The following is a 14,426-nucleotide window of genomic DNA, read 5'->3' as shown; positions in this document are numbered from 1 at the left end:
CTTTAGTATGAAATGCAATGTTTAATTTCTCTAGTACATATAATTTTTTCTATGTCTGCATAGAGTGTGTGTATACAAAAACAATTCAATTTCAACATTTATCAAAAAGCCATTATGAGGGAGACACTATGATAACTAAATGGGTATTTCGAAGTTTGAAAACTGTAGTTGAGACCTGTTGTGTCCAGTATTATTATACTGTTATACTGTGTCCAGTCATGTTATATAAACTCATCTCAAAATCGGGACTTGTGAATACCACGCCACTACTCCTAGAGGAAATTGGAGTTGTACCAAGGCTCTGGCCATAACATTCAGTCAAACTGTCAATACATAACCTTATGTTTCTGTTCAAAGACATGGTATTTCATACACAGTCAATGCACTATCATTCAATACATAAATAGCACACAGTAATTCATTCCTGAATTAAGCTGATAGCAAATACACATTTTCTCCGTAAGGCACATCACAGCTTTCTTTCACTGGTGACTGGAGTCCATTTCAAACAATTAAATTATCATTTAGAAAGGTTGAAGCATAAAATAGTTAAGAGAAAATGAGAGTATCTTCAGTGAAGGGTCCTATATGTAGAGTATGGAGTTCATTTGCAGGCATTTTGAAAACCACTGAATAGGTTTAAACATGTTGGTGGAAGAGAATTTTATCAATTTTGTATCATGGAGGGCATCTCAGAATGACAGGGATAGCATTAAAACAGAAAAAAAATTGTGCTGGGAACTTCAAGCCTATTTTACACATTGAGATTCAGAGGGGTGATAATTCAGATGAGGCTGATGGCCTAAACCCGTAGAGAAGACTGTCAATTTGTGAGGATTGGTCAGAGAATATAATAAATTCAGTGATTAATTTCCCCTATTTCTGGCTTGACCACAGTGCTAACACAGAAAAGGCAGGATTTGTTTTTCTACCAGGGGCAGGGGATGTAAAGAAGAGTAGTTGTTTGGTATTAGAAGATCTAAGTTGAATGGAGTCCCTACAGATTTTTTTCCTGAACTTTGTAGAAACTATATGAATAAAAGGAGGGAAGAGTAGGGAAGCTGGTTAATAGGGCATCTTAAAGTAGGAAGACCAGAGAAGTGGAAGGCCTCTTTTTATATTCTCTTTATTATGGGGTGTAGGTGAGCACTCTGCATTAGAGGGGACATGCAAAAGGACATACAGGCCTACCCAACCAAACTAAGCTTCTAATGAATGGTGAAGGAAAGTCTCACGTTCGGTTCTCTTGGGTTTAGAAAGAAACCCAAACTGATGTTGAAGAGTTGACAAGGATAGAGTTAGAAGTGAGTGCTATCAAGCATGGGTAGAGAGAAAGGAAAATGAAAAGATGATTGAAAGAAAGCCCCAAATTCCTGATCTAAGGCAAAGACTATATAGTAACTATTAATTATTTAGATTCATGTCTTCCTCAAATAATATAAATCAGTATCTTTTTGTTTGGCCACACCCAGTGATGCTCAGGCATTAAACCTGCCTCTTCACTCAGGAATTACTCCTGGCAGTGCTCAGAGGATCATATGGGATGCTGGGATTAAACCTGGGTCAGCCACGTGCAAAGTAAAAGACCTACCCACTGTACTATCCCTCTAGTCTCTAAATTAGTATATTTTGAGTCAAGATCTTTATCAGAAATGGTAGTATGCACTTGCTACATAATGCCCCACAGTGAAGCCACACAATAAGCATATAAAGCAGGGATTCTTTCCATTTGGGATTTTTTAAATGGAGGTTCAAAGATATTGAACTTCATAAGCTAGATTGTATTCCTTATTAGGTAGTGATCTAATGTTTTGGTTTACTTAGAATTTTTTAAACAAGTAAATCATCTCATTCCCATTTCTTCCAAAGCTTTCCATAGTCCCCATTCCCTTAGCATGAAATCCAAACTCTAGCTCCATGCACACATCCTAAAACAGTGGTTTCCCTCAGGAGCTAATAATCAGAGTCATGGGCGTCATTCCATGAGAAGGAGATGTCTTCTTGGGCGGACATAGTCTATACAAATTTTCATTTTTAAAGCTTCCCTGGTGAATCTGAACTTCAGCAGACGACCTTCAAGTTTCCATTCCTCTGGTGTGGACATAAGTGTGTTTCTTCATGCCTGTGCTCATGCCTTTTTGGGGTCAACTTCTCCACAAGCTTGGAAATTCTTATACATCCTTGGCTACCATCAACGGTGCAATTTCCATCATGAAATCTGTCCTGAGCTTCATGTCTAGTGGAAACCATTTCTCCTCTTATGCCTGGTTCTTTCATAACATTCATCACTCAACTCAGCACAGTCATGCCTTAATGTTTTACCTTCACCCTTTCACCTTGAACTCTGCCTTTGACAGGGAGGGAGGGACTCTTCCTGTCCTGTTCATTGCTGTATGCTTAGTTTCTATAAAAGTTCCTGTGCCAGATTGTATACTATGCACTGAATTTGATTGTTTGCACACTGATGACTCTAAAAGGAAACTTTCATTTAAAGGCCTACCCAACCAAATTAAGCTTCTAGTGGATGGTGAAGGAAAGTCTCACATTAGGTTCTCTTCAACCATGAAAACCATCTATCGTGTCTCCCGATTTCTGTGGGAAGTAATATCAGCACACTGATAGCCTTGTTCACAAAAAAAAATTTAAAGAAATTTGATGGACAGTAGATTTTTTTACATTCTGATGCATTGATATAATCATTTTGAAAATAGCTGCTTTTATTTCTAGAATTCTACAATACAGGTTTTTATGCAGTATGTTAAACATATTTGACTTTTATTGTAATCTATTATTCCCCTCCTGATAGATGCTATCAGAGCAAAAGATGATGAATATGAAATTATTAATTTCAAATTAAATACCCCATCCTAATTAAAATTACTGGTATGATTTGAGGTGCTAATCAGTTGTCAGGATAGTGGTATTTTCTTTCTTGTTAGGAACTATATGGAGCAATAGTACAGCAAGCCATATTGCACATGGCTGACCCGGGTTTGGTCCCCTGCATCCCATATGACTCCCCGAGCACTATCAGAAGTAATTCTTAAGTTCAGAACCAGGAATACCTCCTGAGCATTGCCAGTGTGACCCAAAAAGCCATAAAAAAAAAGTTCTTGTTAGGAATTAAGAAAACCACAGAGAAGTGACATGTGAAATAAAAAAAGGGCCAGAAGGGAGATTTGAATTTAGAGCTGTATGATCCCAAAGCCTCTGTATAATTCTGTGATATGTTACTCTTAACCACATATGTAGTCTAAGTGAGATTGTGCACATGTAAATTTTTTCCTTTTGATGTAATATGTGCTGCCGAAGCTACTGAATGTATCTCGCCCGCATGGCAAAGCCTGACAAGCCTGACAAGCTACCTGTGATATATTCAATATGCCAAACACAGTAACATCAAGTCTCACATTACTGGACCCGCTTGAGCAAATCAATGAACAATGGGAGGACAGTGCTACAGTGCTGCAGATGTAATATGAACAGAACCAAAGAGTGTCATGCTAAGTCAGAAGGAGAAATACAAAGATCTCATTCAAAGATGGTATATAAAAAAATCAAACAAGCTAATAGACAATCTGATTAAAACAAATCTTTATGAGAACAGAACTGAGGTTATACAGGGGTGAAGGTAGGCAAGAAGAAATAAGTGGACAATGGTGGAGCAATATTGGCACTGTGGTGGCAGGTATGGGATGGTAACACTGCATGCTCAAAACACTAATATATTTATATTCTTGTAAAGCACTGATGCCTCAATTATAAATGCAAACAAAGGGGGCTCACTCTTCAGGCCTGTGTTTTCCCTTGAATATAAATCTCACTTGCTTATCTCTATGTTTCTTTGCTTTCTTTAACACTCTGGAGAAACCTGTGCTCTCTCTTGAACACGCAGTCCTTTCTTTCTTTCCCCTCATGTGTTTCTTTTTATTTTTTATTTATTTTTATAAAGTAGTTCACAATATTTGATGACATTTAATATTTGAACACCAATCCCATCCCACCATTCCACCTTCCCACTACCATATTTTGGATGTTTCCATGCTGAACCCCAACCCCTGCCCCAAAGCAAAACTGAAACAATTTCTTTTGTATTGCTTGTTTTGAGTAATACACTAAAAGGCCCTCCCATTGATCATCGATTTGCTCGAGCGGGCCCAGTAACATCTCCATTGGAGACTTTGTTGTTACTGTGTCTGGCATATAGAATACTCTCGGTAGCTTGCCGGGCTCTCCAAGAGGGGCGGAGGAATCGAACTCGGGTCGGCCATGTTGGCTGCGTGCAAGGCAGACGCCCTACCCGCTGTGCTATCGCTCCAGCCCAATACACTAAAAATGAGACATAAAAGGTTTCTTAGAGTAAAGTGAGTGAAAATCGTATTTCACCCAGGGGCCATTAAGCCCTTCTATAAGAGATTAATAACATGTTGTTAAAGGTTGAGTCTTGTGCGCTTAAATCTATATCTGTATAAATATATTTCCTCCTAAGGTTGGTTGCCTTCTACTTTAAACCCCACAAAATGTGGTACACTACTCTTGGAATATTAGTAGTGTAAAGTATGAGATGTCATGTGGCCCAGGAATAGGTATACTCATGGGAGAGGCTTAGCACGAGCATGTGGAGAGCAGCCGTGAGCACAGCAGCAGTTGAGTTCTGGAGGTTTTCAGCTGCTGGGCTGGTTTCATTGGGATGGGGAGGGGCCTCACACACACCCCTTCGGGTGTGTGTTGCCCCGAACCTTCATGTCTTTCTAAGATTCATTTAACAGTAAAAACAACCTTGCTTCACTGAAAAAGAATGCAGGGACCTTTGAACATGTAATCCCAAAGTTCGACTTTTCTGATTGTTATAAGTTCTGGAATCAAATATATTTGTCAGTTACAAAATTGACAATTTTATTTCTCAAGAAAATAACAGAGGATGGGGGTTTGTTGCTGCCAACACGTCAACCTGTACCTGCAGGGTGAGTGCATCAGCAAAGTGATGGTGCCTTTAGGTTTCCTGACACGCCAAAATTGCTGCTGTGTCTTTGGCTGGATTCCAACAAATTGGGACCAAGTTAACAAGAAATTAAATGGTAAAAGTTAGGTATGTGGGAACCATGCCCATAAAACCCTCTGGCTAATCTATACTAGCTCATTTATTGGCCTTATCTCAGAGACCCATAGATAATCTCAAAAGACACCAAAAGCCACAGTTAATCTCAGACCCTCGCATGGCTGAACAGACTGGGGTAAATCAGAGGGGGGCAAATTGGCCTGTGCCTGCCCAAGTAGAGCCCCCACTAGCTGCTTGCTTCCACAATCCAGAATCGCCCCCCTTTCCTGGCTCAACTGTCTCAGGATGGACCTCACCAAGATATAATCTGCTGGATATTCGGGTATGTGGGTTTTGTGCTGAAATCTTTAGGCCTTCACGGAGTTGGGGTGGGCTACTTCCCCCCACTTACCAATACACATGAAAGCACTGGCAGTCATCCCCACGAACCAACTCCAGTGCCACCCTGTAAACTCTATTACTGGCCTTGCTTCAGAGACCCATAAATAAACCTTGAAAGAGATCAAAAGCCAGAGACACAGCAGCAAGTCCTGGAAGACACCACAGAACTGGAGGTGTCTCCGGGCCCCATACGGAGCCATTTTCAACAGGGCATCCCAGATGGAGCAGGTGCACTCTCCCCACCTACTCTAAATAGAATCTCGGAGAACAAGAGCTTCCACAAGCCAAGGCCAGATATGCGGTTCCAGGATTAAATCTCCATGCTGCATGGTGGCAGAGGCACTGAGCTGTCCCTCCCCGCTCCCTGCCTGCTTGTCGGCCTGGTTGTCACCCCCCACAATGTGCCTCCAGATGCCATCTTAGTGCACCAACAGCCCTGGCCCAGAGACACAGTAATGAGTCCTGGAAGACACTACAGAGCCAGAGATATCTCTGGGCCCCATACCGAGCCAATTTCACTGAGACAACCCAGATGGAGCAGGTAAACTCTTCCCTGCTTACTCCAGATGGAAACACGGTGACCAAGAGCTTCCACAAGCAAGGCCCAGGTATGTGGGCTCCAGGATTAAATCTCCATGCCACATGGGGTTAGAGGTGCCGGGCTGTCCTTATTGGCCTGGCTGTCATCCCCACAATATACCTCCAGGTACCATCTTACCTGGAGCAAGAGATGCCCAACTGAATCCCAGAATGGATTAATGCCCTACAGAAAGGTCTCTGGAACCTAACCATTTACAATATAGAATTCTAGAAGTTCACTGCCACAGCACCAAAGATATTCAAAACGAGCAATGGACAATAAATGATCCTGGCAGGCAGGCTTGTATGGTGGTGGAGAAATTTGAGCAAAACATAATGCCGAAAAGTAGAGAGAGAGTATTGAGGAAGTTGATTGTCATGGAGGCAAGGTGAGGACTCGTATAGCGGGGGTGGGGGAATATACTGGGTACACTGGTGGTGGAAAGTGGTGGAGGGATGGGTATTCAATCGTTGCATGGCTGAATCTTGAACATGAAAGCCTTGTAACTGTATCTCATGGTGATTTAAAAACAAAGTAATGTGGAGCTCATGCCCAATTCAATCATCTTAATCAATGAGTGAATAAACAGCAGTACTCCTATATTAAAAAAAATAACAGAAATTTCTGAAAGATAATGGTGGCACCCTTTTCATATCTACCTTTTAAAAAAGTAGCAGTTAGTCTAGTCCAACAACAAAAAAAGACAACATATACAAAAATAGGAGGTGACTAGGGCTAGAGAGACAAGGTGTTTGCCCTGCACACCACTGACCCAGGTTCAATTCCCGGCACTCTCTGTGGTACCCTGAGTTCAGAGTCAACAGTAAGCCCTGAGCATCACTAGGTGTGGCCCAAAAACAAACAACAGAGAAACAAATAGTAGGTGGCAAAATGTCTATACTGACTCTCCCAAAATACCATGAGATCTGGACAAACCACCCACCATTACCAAGCTCTAAGAAACTTCAAAACCTATCAAGGAAAGCAGAGGGATTTGGGAAAGACCTAGGAGCAGGGAGTCCAAATTGCAAGAGAACTCCCTGGAACTCAGCAGCAGCAGATGGTAGGAATGGGCTGCTCAGGCTCTGATTCATGGAAAGACTGAAATGCCAGGAGGTCTGATGGCGCTGGAATGTTCTGTCAGCCTGCACAGAGTGAACTTTTAAGACTGCAAACTGAAGCTTCCCTATCCCTAGAACAAAGCCTGGCTTTGTGAGGAAATAAATAGAAATTTCATCCCCAAAGCATGGGACAAAGACAATGCGACGAAGGAATGAAAAAGTCCAGATAAAAAGGGAGTTGAAGGGCTGTCGTGAAATACAGTGGGTAGGGTGTCTGCCTTGTACACACCTGACCTGGGTTCAATGGTTACAAGCCCCACCAGGAGTGACCCCTAAGCACTCAGATAAGAGTAAGCCCTCAGTACCACCAGAATCTGCTCCCAGGGATCACTCCTGGTGCTGGGGATCAAACCATGTGCAAGGCGAGTGTCCTATATGCTGTACTATCTCTCCAGGCCCTCATAGTTGTTTTTATAATCACCCTTCTTTTCCTTTTGTTGTTGCTATTGTGACTGATATCAGGGGTTACACACACTTAAGTCACGATACACTGAACACTGGTTGCAATGCTTGTACATTTGGTTGTGAAGCTTTGGCGCACCAGATTTTGATGCATTACACATACTTTGCAGGGGTACCAGTTCTCACAAATAGAATGCCGTCATGATTGGACTTGACACATAAGGCGAAGTCAGGGATTGACTTTATGACATCATGCCTGCCAGGAAGGTACTCTACCTCTGAACCAGTACCAGAAAGCTACATGGAGTTATTACAAGGAGGGACAAAAGGAAAATCTTAGAAATATTCAAATGAGATATATGAAGAATTATTACACCCTAATTATGTGATAACAAAAAACAATTTTTAAAGAGGAAAAGATATTTATAAAGAATTAGGATAAAAGGAAAATCAGTTTGGAATGGAACCATTAAACAAGCAGAGAGGACAGATTTAAACTAGTCAAAAAAAGAAAAGGTAACTCAGGTTTCTAATGGTCAAAATGACCTTCTAGTATAAAACTTATAGAAGCATGGGAGGCTGCTGGACCTTTCCCAAGGAATTGTAATGAAGTCTTAATCCACTTAATGAAATCAGACCTCCAAAAAGACTAGAAAAACTGTACATCATAACTACAAAGTTAACACAGTCGTAACCATGTACCCCAAACTACAATAAAAAAGTAAAATAGAGACATTGTCCAAAGGACAGCAGATATGCTCAGATCTGCACCCAGCTTCATTTCCTTCAGGAAAAGGTAGAAATCATTTGAAGACATTCAGGTATTTCCCAACTCAGGCTCATTTTCACGTCCTTGTCTTATTCCCAGTATTATTTGTTGATATAAACTATATCTCAGTCCCTAGAATTGCTCTTGTGTCTAAAGGGCCATGCTATTTTGCATTTTTTTAAATTTTTAAAAAATTTATTATTGAATCACCGTGAGAACAATTACAAAGCTTTCAGGTGTAAGTCTCAGTCATACAATGATCAAACACTCATCTCTTCATCAGTACATATTTTCCACCACCAAGAACCCCAATATGCCCCCCATCCCATCCTTTCCCATGCCTGTGAGGTAGATGATTTCCACTTAACTCTCTCTCTACTTTGATTACGTTCATTATTTTGACAAAAGATGCACCATTATTATTTGGAATTTTACCCCAACAATCAAACTGCTGAAAAGGCATAGTGAAATAATTTGTTTCCTATTGGTAGTTACGAAGACCATATTATGTCGCGTGGCCACTATTGCAGCCACACAATTTTAGATTTCTGATATTTTACTAATGAAGTCTGGAGGGATTTCTGCCAAAAGCTGCATAGTTCCGAGATTGGTTTGTGTACCTCTGGGTCCATGGCCGTGCCAGAGAGCCGCTTGTGGGGGGCAACTCATCGTCCCCATGGGGTGGGAAGGACGTGCCGGTCTGACCCCATCCTATGAGGCCACAGTTGCCCTGACAATGTCACCGCTGGCTCATACCTGGCTGTCCAATAAGCTCTGAGGCGGCAGCCACCGTGCCACTAGGGGGTGGGGGGTGGGGAAGGTGAAAGAGACAGACACCCTTTCCCTCCCGGGGTGGGGAGCATGGCACCGTAGTTTAATGCATAGTCCATTCACATTTCTGGCAAAAGCTTCTGGGTTCAGAATTAGTTCGGTGTACCTCTGGGGCCATGGCCGTGCCAAAGAGCTGCTCGTGGGGGGCAACTTGTGGTCTCAGTAGGGTAGGAAGCCTATCTTGCATTTTAAAGTACACTGTCTTTACCTACCTAGATGTTTGGTCAAACTTTTGTAAACACGTATGCATGACTGAAAACTCTCATTTTCCCCTTATGGAAATTTAAATAACATTTCCATCAAATTTCCCTCCATTTCTCTTCTTGGTATTGATAAGTCCCTTTACCTCCATGTTTTTGTTTTGTTTGTTTTGCTCTCTTTTTTACTTCGCTTCCCCGCCATATTTTAAAGGATGGTTTCCTACCAAATCCATTTCCTCTTCTGTGTTTGCCAAGCATAGTTCTGTATGGGTGTCACATATGAACATCAGAAGAGAGTCCTCTACTCTTCAGTATTTTGACTGGCCTCCATCAATCATGCAAGGCTTTCTGCCCCCATCAAAATGTCTGTTCAAAGGTCAGCTAGGTAGAGTCAAGTTATGCCAATGAGTTCTGAGAAAATGTCGTTTTTGCTCTCTTAGGACAATTACTTGTACAAACTAATGATTGCATGTCACCCTGAGAATATTAGAATATCAAGCAAAGAGTAGCTGAGTCCATAAATTCATTGCAGAGTTGTAGAATCAATTAATCTGAAAATCTGATCTGGCCACTTGAAACCAAAAGTATCTGTCAACATTTTTTCATAATATTGTAATTATTTTTTCTGATGGCTTTTCCGTCCCCATTGATGTGAGCTCTTCCCAAAACAAAGATGTCTGGTCATATTTGATTTTCACTTGGGATACAGTCTGGTATTTGTCACTTAAGAGACCTTTTCATAAATATTTATTGAAATAAAGATAGAGAGAATAAGGAGACTATAACCTTAAAGTACTAAGCCACAGTAAAACACTTAAAAGTTGTATTAGTCACATGTATAGGTAGAGTGGAATGTAAATTGATAAGATCTATTGAACTTCACACTCTAGTAACTCTCTTACTCTTGCTGCTTTATCAGCAGACACAGCGAGCCTCAACACTGTGGCCAAACCGGGAAAAATAACAAAAGTGATCACACCTCCCTCTGATCCAAGAACTTCCTAAGGTGCCTGGTATGAGACAGAGGGAGCCAAAGTCTCAAATGAGATCATGGGCACGGCTCACCAAGGTCTTGTAATGTTTACAATCTGTGGGACAGTGAAATGTTAGACTTGAGCCATAAAGCTCCTCCAAAGTTTGTTTATTTGTTTTGAAGGTGAGATTCTTTTTTCTTTTCTTTTCTTTTTTTTAGGGTTTAGAGATTTTAAACACATGACGTCTTGTTTCACATAGTTTCTATGGAAAGGGAGACAGTATATTTGAGGATGGAAAAAGTCATTACTCTGCCAAAACTGTCTTTCACTAATGCTGAACGACTGGGCAAATTCGCCACATTTTCCACCTTCTCACATATCTGAAAAAGTATGTTTTGCCAATTTCACCACTGGTACAATATTGGTTGTGCACAATTCAAATTTTCATTGGTAAGAGAAAAACCATTAATAATAATAATAATGATAATAACAATGAACACAATAACAGCCTAAGTTTTTTAGTTTACAAAGGACTTCATCCTATATTTCCATACCTTACAACTGCCTTGAGAAGGGAAGCTATCTTCATTTCATGGCTGGTTCAAGTTTTATTTATGATTCAAATCTCATGAAAAATGAAGAAAACAAAAATTTCTAACACCTTAGATTTCCTGATTCTCATTTATTATCTTTTCACTATATACTATAAGCTTACACTTGAAATTGCCAACAATTCTATTATCTGATCAACATTTAGAATTTTATTATTTGCAAAAAAGATGAAGTTATTTTTTCCAATGATATTTAAGCAGAAATTGTAATCAAAAATTGAAGACTATAAAGAACCTAGTTATGCTAAATAAGTGAAGTTAAATGTTTGAATAGAAAAGATATCAAATTCAATATAATTAAGTATATAATTTATGTATAATTTCTGTAAATTATGTATATCAAAAACACAGATAAGAAAAATAAAGTAATAAAATGTGTAATTACTCATTATTCAAATTTTAACTAATAGGAAAATATTGAGACATTATTAACAGATTAATGAATAAAACAGAAAACTGGATACTTTAATGGCATAATGCAATTAAACTAATGGGTATGAAATTCCTTCTCTTTCCTCCAGCAAAAAGAACTGGCAGCTTTCTGATGAGGTGAGATATACATAATGCAACTTTAAAACACATACAAGACAAGTGTAACATGACTTAAAATGAAAATTCTAACCAGAAGGGCTATAAAAACACTGCTTTCTATTGTGCCACATAGAAACTGTATCATACATAATAAAGTATTTGAGGAAGGCTTAAAAGTAGAACATTGCAAATAAAAAACTCAAAAATGCTACATTCACATTAAAATAGCATGTCAGACAAACTAAAAAGACTTTAGAAAAATCTTTTGCTAAAACAGTACAAAGTAATTGCTTTTAAAAGCCTAACTACAACGTGAATATATTGTACACTGGTGAAAGGATGGGTATATCATGAACAAACTTGCAACTGTGTATCTCACAGTGATTCAATTAAAAAAAAACTTGCAAAAGGACAGATAAACACCATTATTCATTGCTGTAACTAGTACAAGAGCTAAAATATGAAATTAAGCTAGGTGCCCAACAACAGATGAATGGATTATGAAGATATGGTATACATAACTGTAGTACTGTAGCACTGTCTTCCCATTGTTCATCAATTTTGCTTGAGCGGGCACCAGTAACATCTTCATTGTGAGACTTGTTACTGTTTTTGGCATATTGAATATGCCATGGGGAGATTGCCAGGCTCTGCCTGTGGGCAGGATACTCTCGGTAGTTTGCCTGGCTCTCCAAGAGGGATGGAGAAATGAACCCGGGTTGGCCATGTGCAAGGCTAACGGCCTACCGGCTGTGCTATTGCTCCAGCCCCAAGGTATATATACACAACAGAATACTATGCAGCTGCAAAGAATGATAAAATCATGCAATTTACTGCAACGTGGTTGGAACTGGTAGATATAATGTTGAGCAAAGTAACCCAGAAGAAGATACAGGATGATCTCACTTATCTGTGATATATAAAATCATATATATACATATATATATATCACTGTCACTGATCTCCCATTGTTCATCGATTTGCTCAAGTGGGCCCAGTAACACTGTGAGACTTGTTACTGTGTTTGGCATATCTAATACGTCACCGGTAGCTTGCCAGGCTTTGCCGAGCGGTCAAGATACTCTCGGTAGCTTGCCGAGCTCTCTGAGAGGGGCGGAGGAACTGAACTTGGGTCAGCCAGGTAGGCCACGTGCAAGGCAAATGCCCTACCTGCTGTGCTATCGCTCCAGCCCATAATGAGGATATAAGTGAGTGGTATAGACATATATCCAAAACACAGACTCAACAGAACTGAAAACATGAGATCTAAGCGGCAACCATTGAAACCTTGTAATGTGCCTGTCAAGTTGACAGGTGAGGTGAGGTGGGGAGGGAATATGGGAACACTGCCGGAAGGAAGGAACATGACACTGGTGATGGTATTGGTGTTGAAATGTTACATGCATAAAACTTAATGATCAATAACTTTATAAATCACAGTTCTTTAACTTAAAAAGTGAGAGAGAAAAAAGAATAGATCGTGTGACTATCACAATATTTTTATTCTTCTCCTATGAGTTAATACTCCTATAGCTCATATATACAGAGAGAAATAGAGTATACACTGATTTACAGTTAAATACTTTCAAATATAGTTTAAAAATCTAGAATATCACTACTATACCTTTCCTTCTGAACAAAAAGAAAGCAAAATTATTATGTAAAACCTTATGACACATTTATTATAGCCTAGATTTACATGGCAGTAAATGCATTATACTTTAGAATATTTTTTCAATTAAATCACAAAAAACTAAGAAATGTAATAGTATTGATTTTATCTATGCCCCCATTCCAATTTCAGTTTTCTTAAATATCAAATTAACAATGATGTTTTCCATTTACTATATCCTGTGTTAATTCTTCTGTAGATCTAATATCCTATTAATGAAGAAGTCTAAATTGAGAGGCACCATTGTGCATCCTGAGACGGAGTTAATTAAACTAGTTTCTTATCAACAATGTATTTGTATGCAGCTTAGAGTAAGTACAGGTGCTAAACAAATGTAAATCATATGATCGTGAAAATCATAAAAGGTAAAGGTAAAGGCCCTCCCGTTTTTCATCGATTTGCTCGAGTGGGCCCAGTAACGTCTCCATTGGAGATTTTGTTGTTACTGTGTTTGGCATATCAAATACATCATGGGTGGCTTGCCAGGCTCTGCTGTGTGGGCGAGATATTCTCGGTAGCTTGCCGGGCTCTCCGAGAGGGGTGGAGGAATCGAACTCGGGTCGGCCATGTTGGCTGCGTGCAAGGCAAATGCCCTACCACTGTGCTATCGCTCCATCATTATAAAATATCTATTTATAAATCTATATGTGCATGCAGTTATGCACGGGCATATTCAATTTTAATATATTTTAAATGTCCCCACTTGAACTGAATAATCCATAGCAATGTAGCATTGTCCTCCTGTTGTTCATCGATTTGCTTGAGCGGGCCCCAGCAACATTTCACAACAAATTGTGAGACTTGTTGTTACTGTTTTTGGCATATCGAATATGTCACGGATAGCTTGCCAGGCTTTGCTGTGAGGGTGAGATACTCTTGATAGCTTGCCGAGCTCTCCGAGAGGGGTGGAGAAATCGAACCCAGGTCAGCTGCATACAAGGCAAATGCCCTACCCACTGTGCTATCGCTCCAGCCAAATAATCTATAGATTAAGATAAGTGAAGCAATTTTCTATTAAAGTTTAATCAGGTACTTCTGCATAATGTGGATCAGGTTAACAATACCACTTAAAACCATAATCACCATAATCTTGGGACAGGAGTGACAATACAGCAGGTAAGTTATTTCCCTTGCAAGTGGCCAACCTAGAATTGAGCCTCAGCATCTCATGCGGTTTCCTAGCACTGGCAGGAATAATTTAGGAGCAGAGTCAGGAGTAACCACTTAGCACCACCAGTATGGCCCCAAAACCAAACCAAAAAGAAAACCCTAAAACCTTTATAGAGAATAATTAA

The 14,426-nt window shown here is 39.8% G+C and overlaps 1 protein-coding gene across 1 annotated transcript in view; it reads right to left on the bottom strand.

Annotated features, from left to right (window-relative positions):
* ODAD2 (outer dynein arm docking complex subunit 2) overlaps window positions 1–14,426 on the bottom strand; it is a 245,771-nt gene that overhangs the window by 56,687 nt on the left and 174,658 nt on the right. The window lies entirely within an intron of this gene.

The sequence above is a fragment of the Sorex fumeus genome, unplaced genomic scaffold (genome assembly GCF_029834395.1).
Source record: "Sorex fumeus unplaced genomic scaffold, SorFum_2.1 ptg000007l, whole genome shotgun sequence".
In the NCBI taxonomy this organism is placed as follows: domain Eukaryota; kingdom Metazoa; phylum Chordata; class Mammalia; order Eulipotyphla; family Soricidae; genus Sorex; species Sorex fumeus.
Note: the sequence above shows the minus strand (reverse complement) of the source record. Positions and strands in the feature narration are given on the sequence as shown.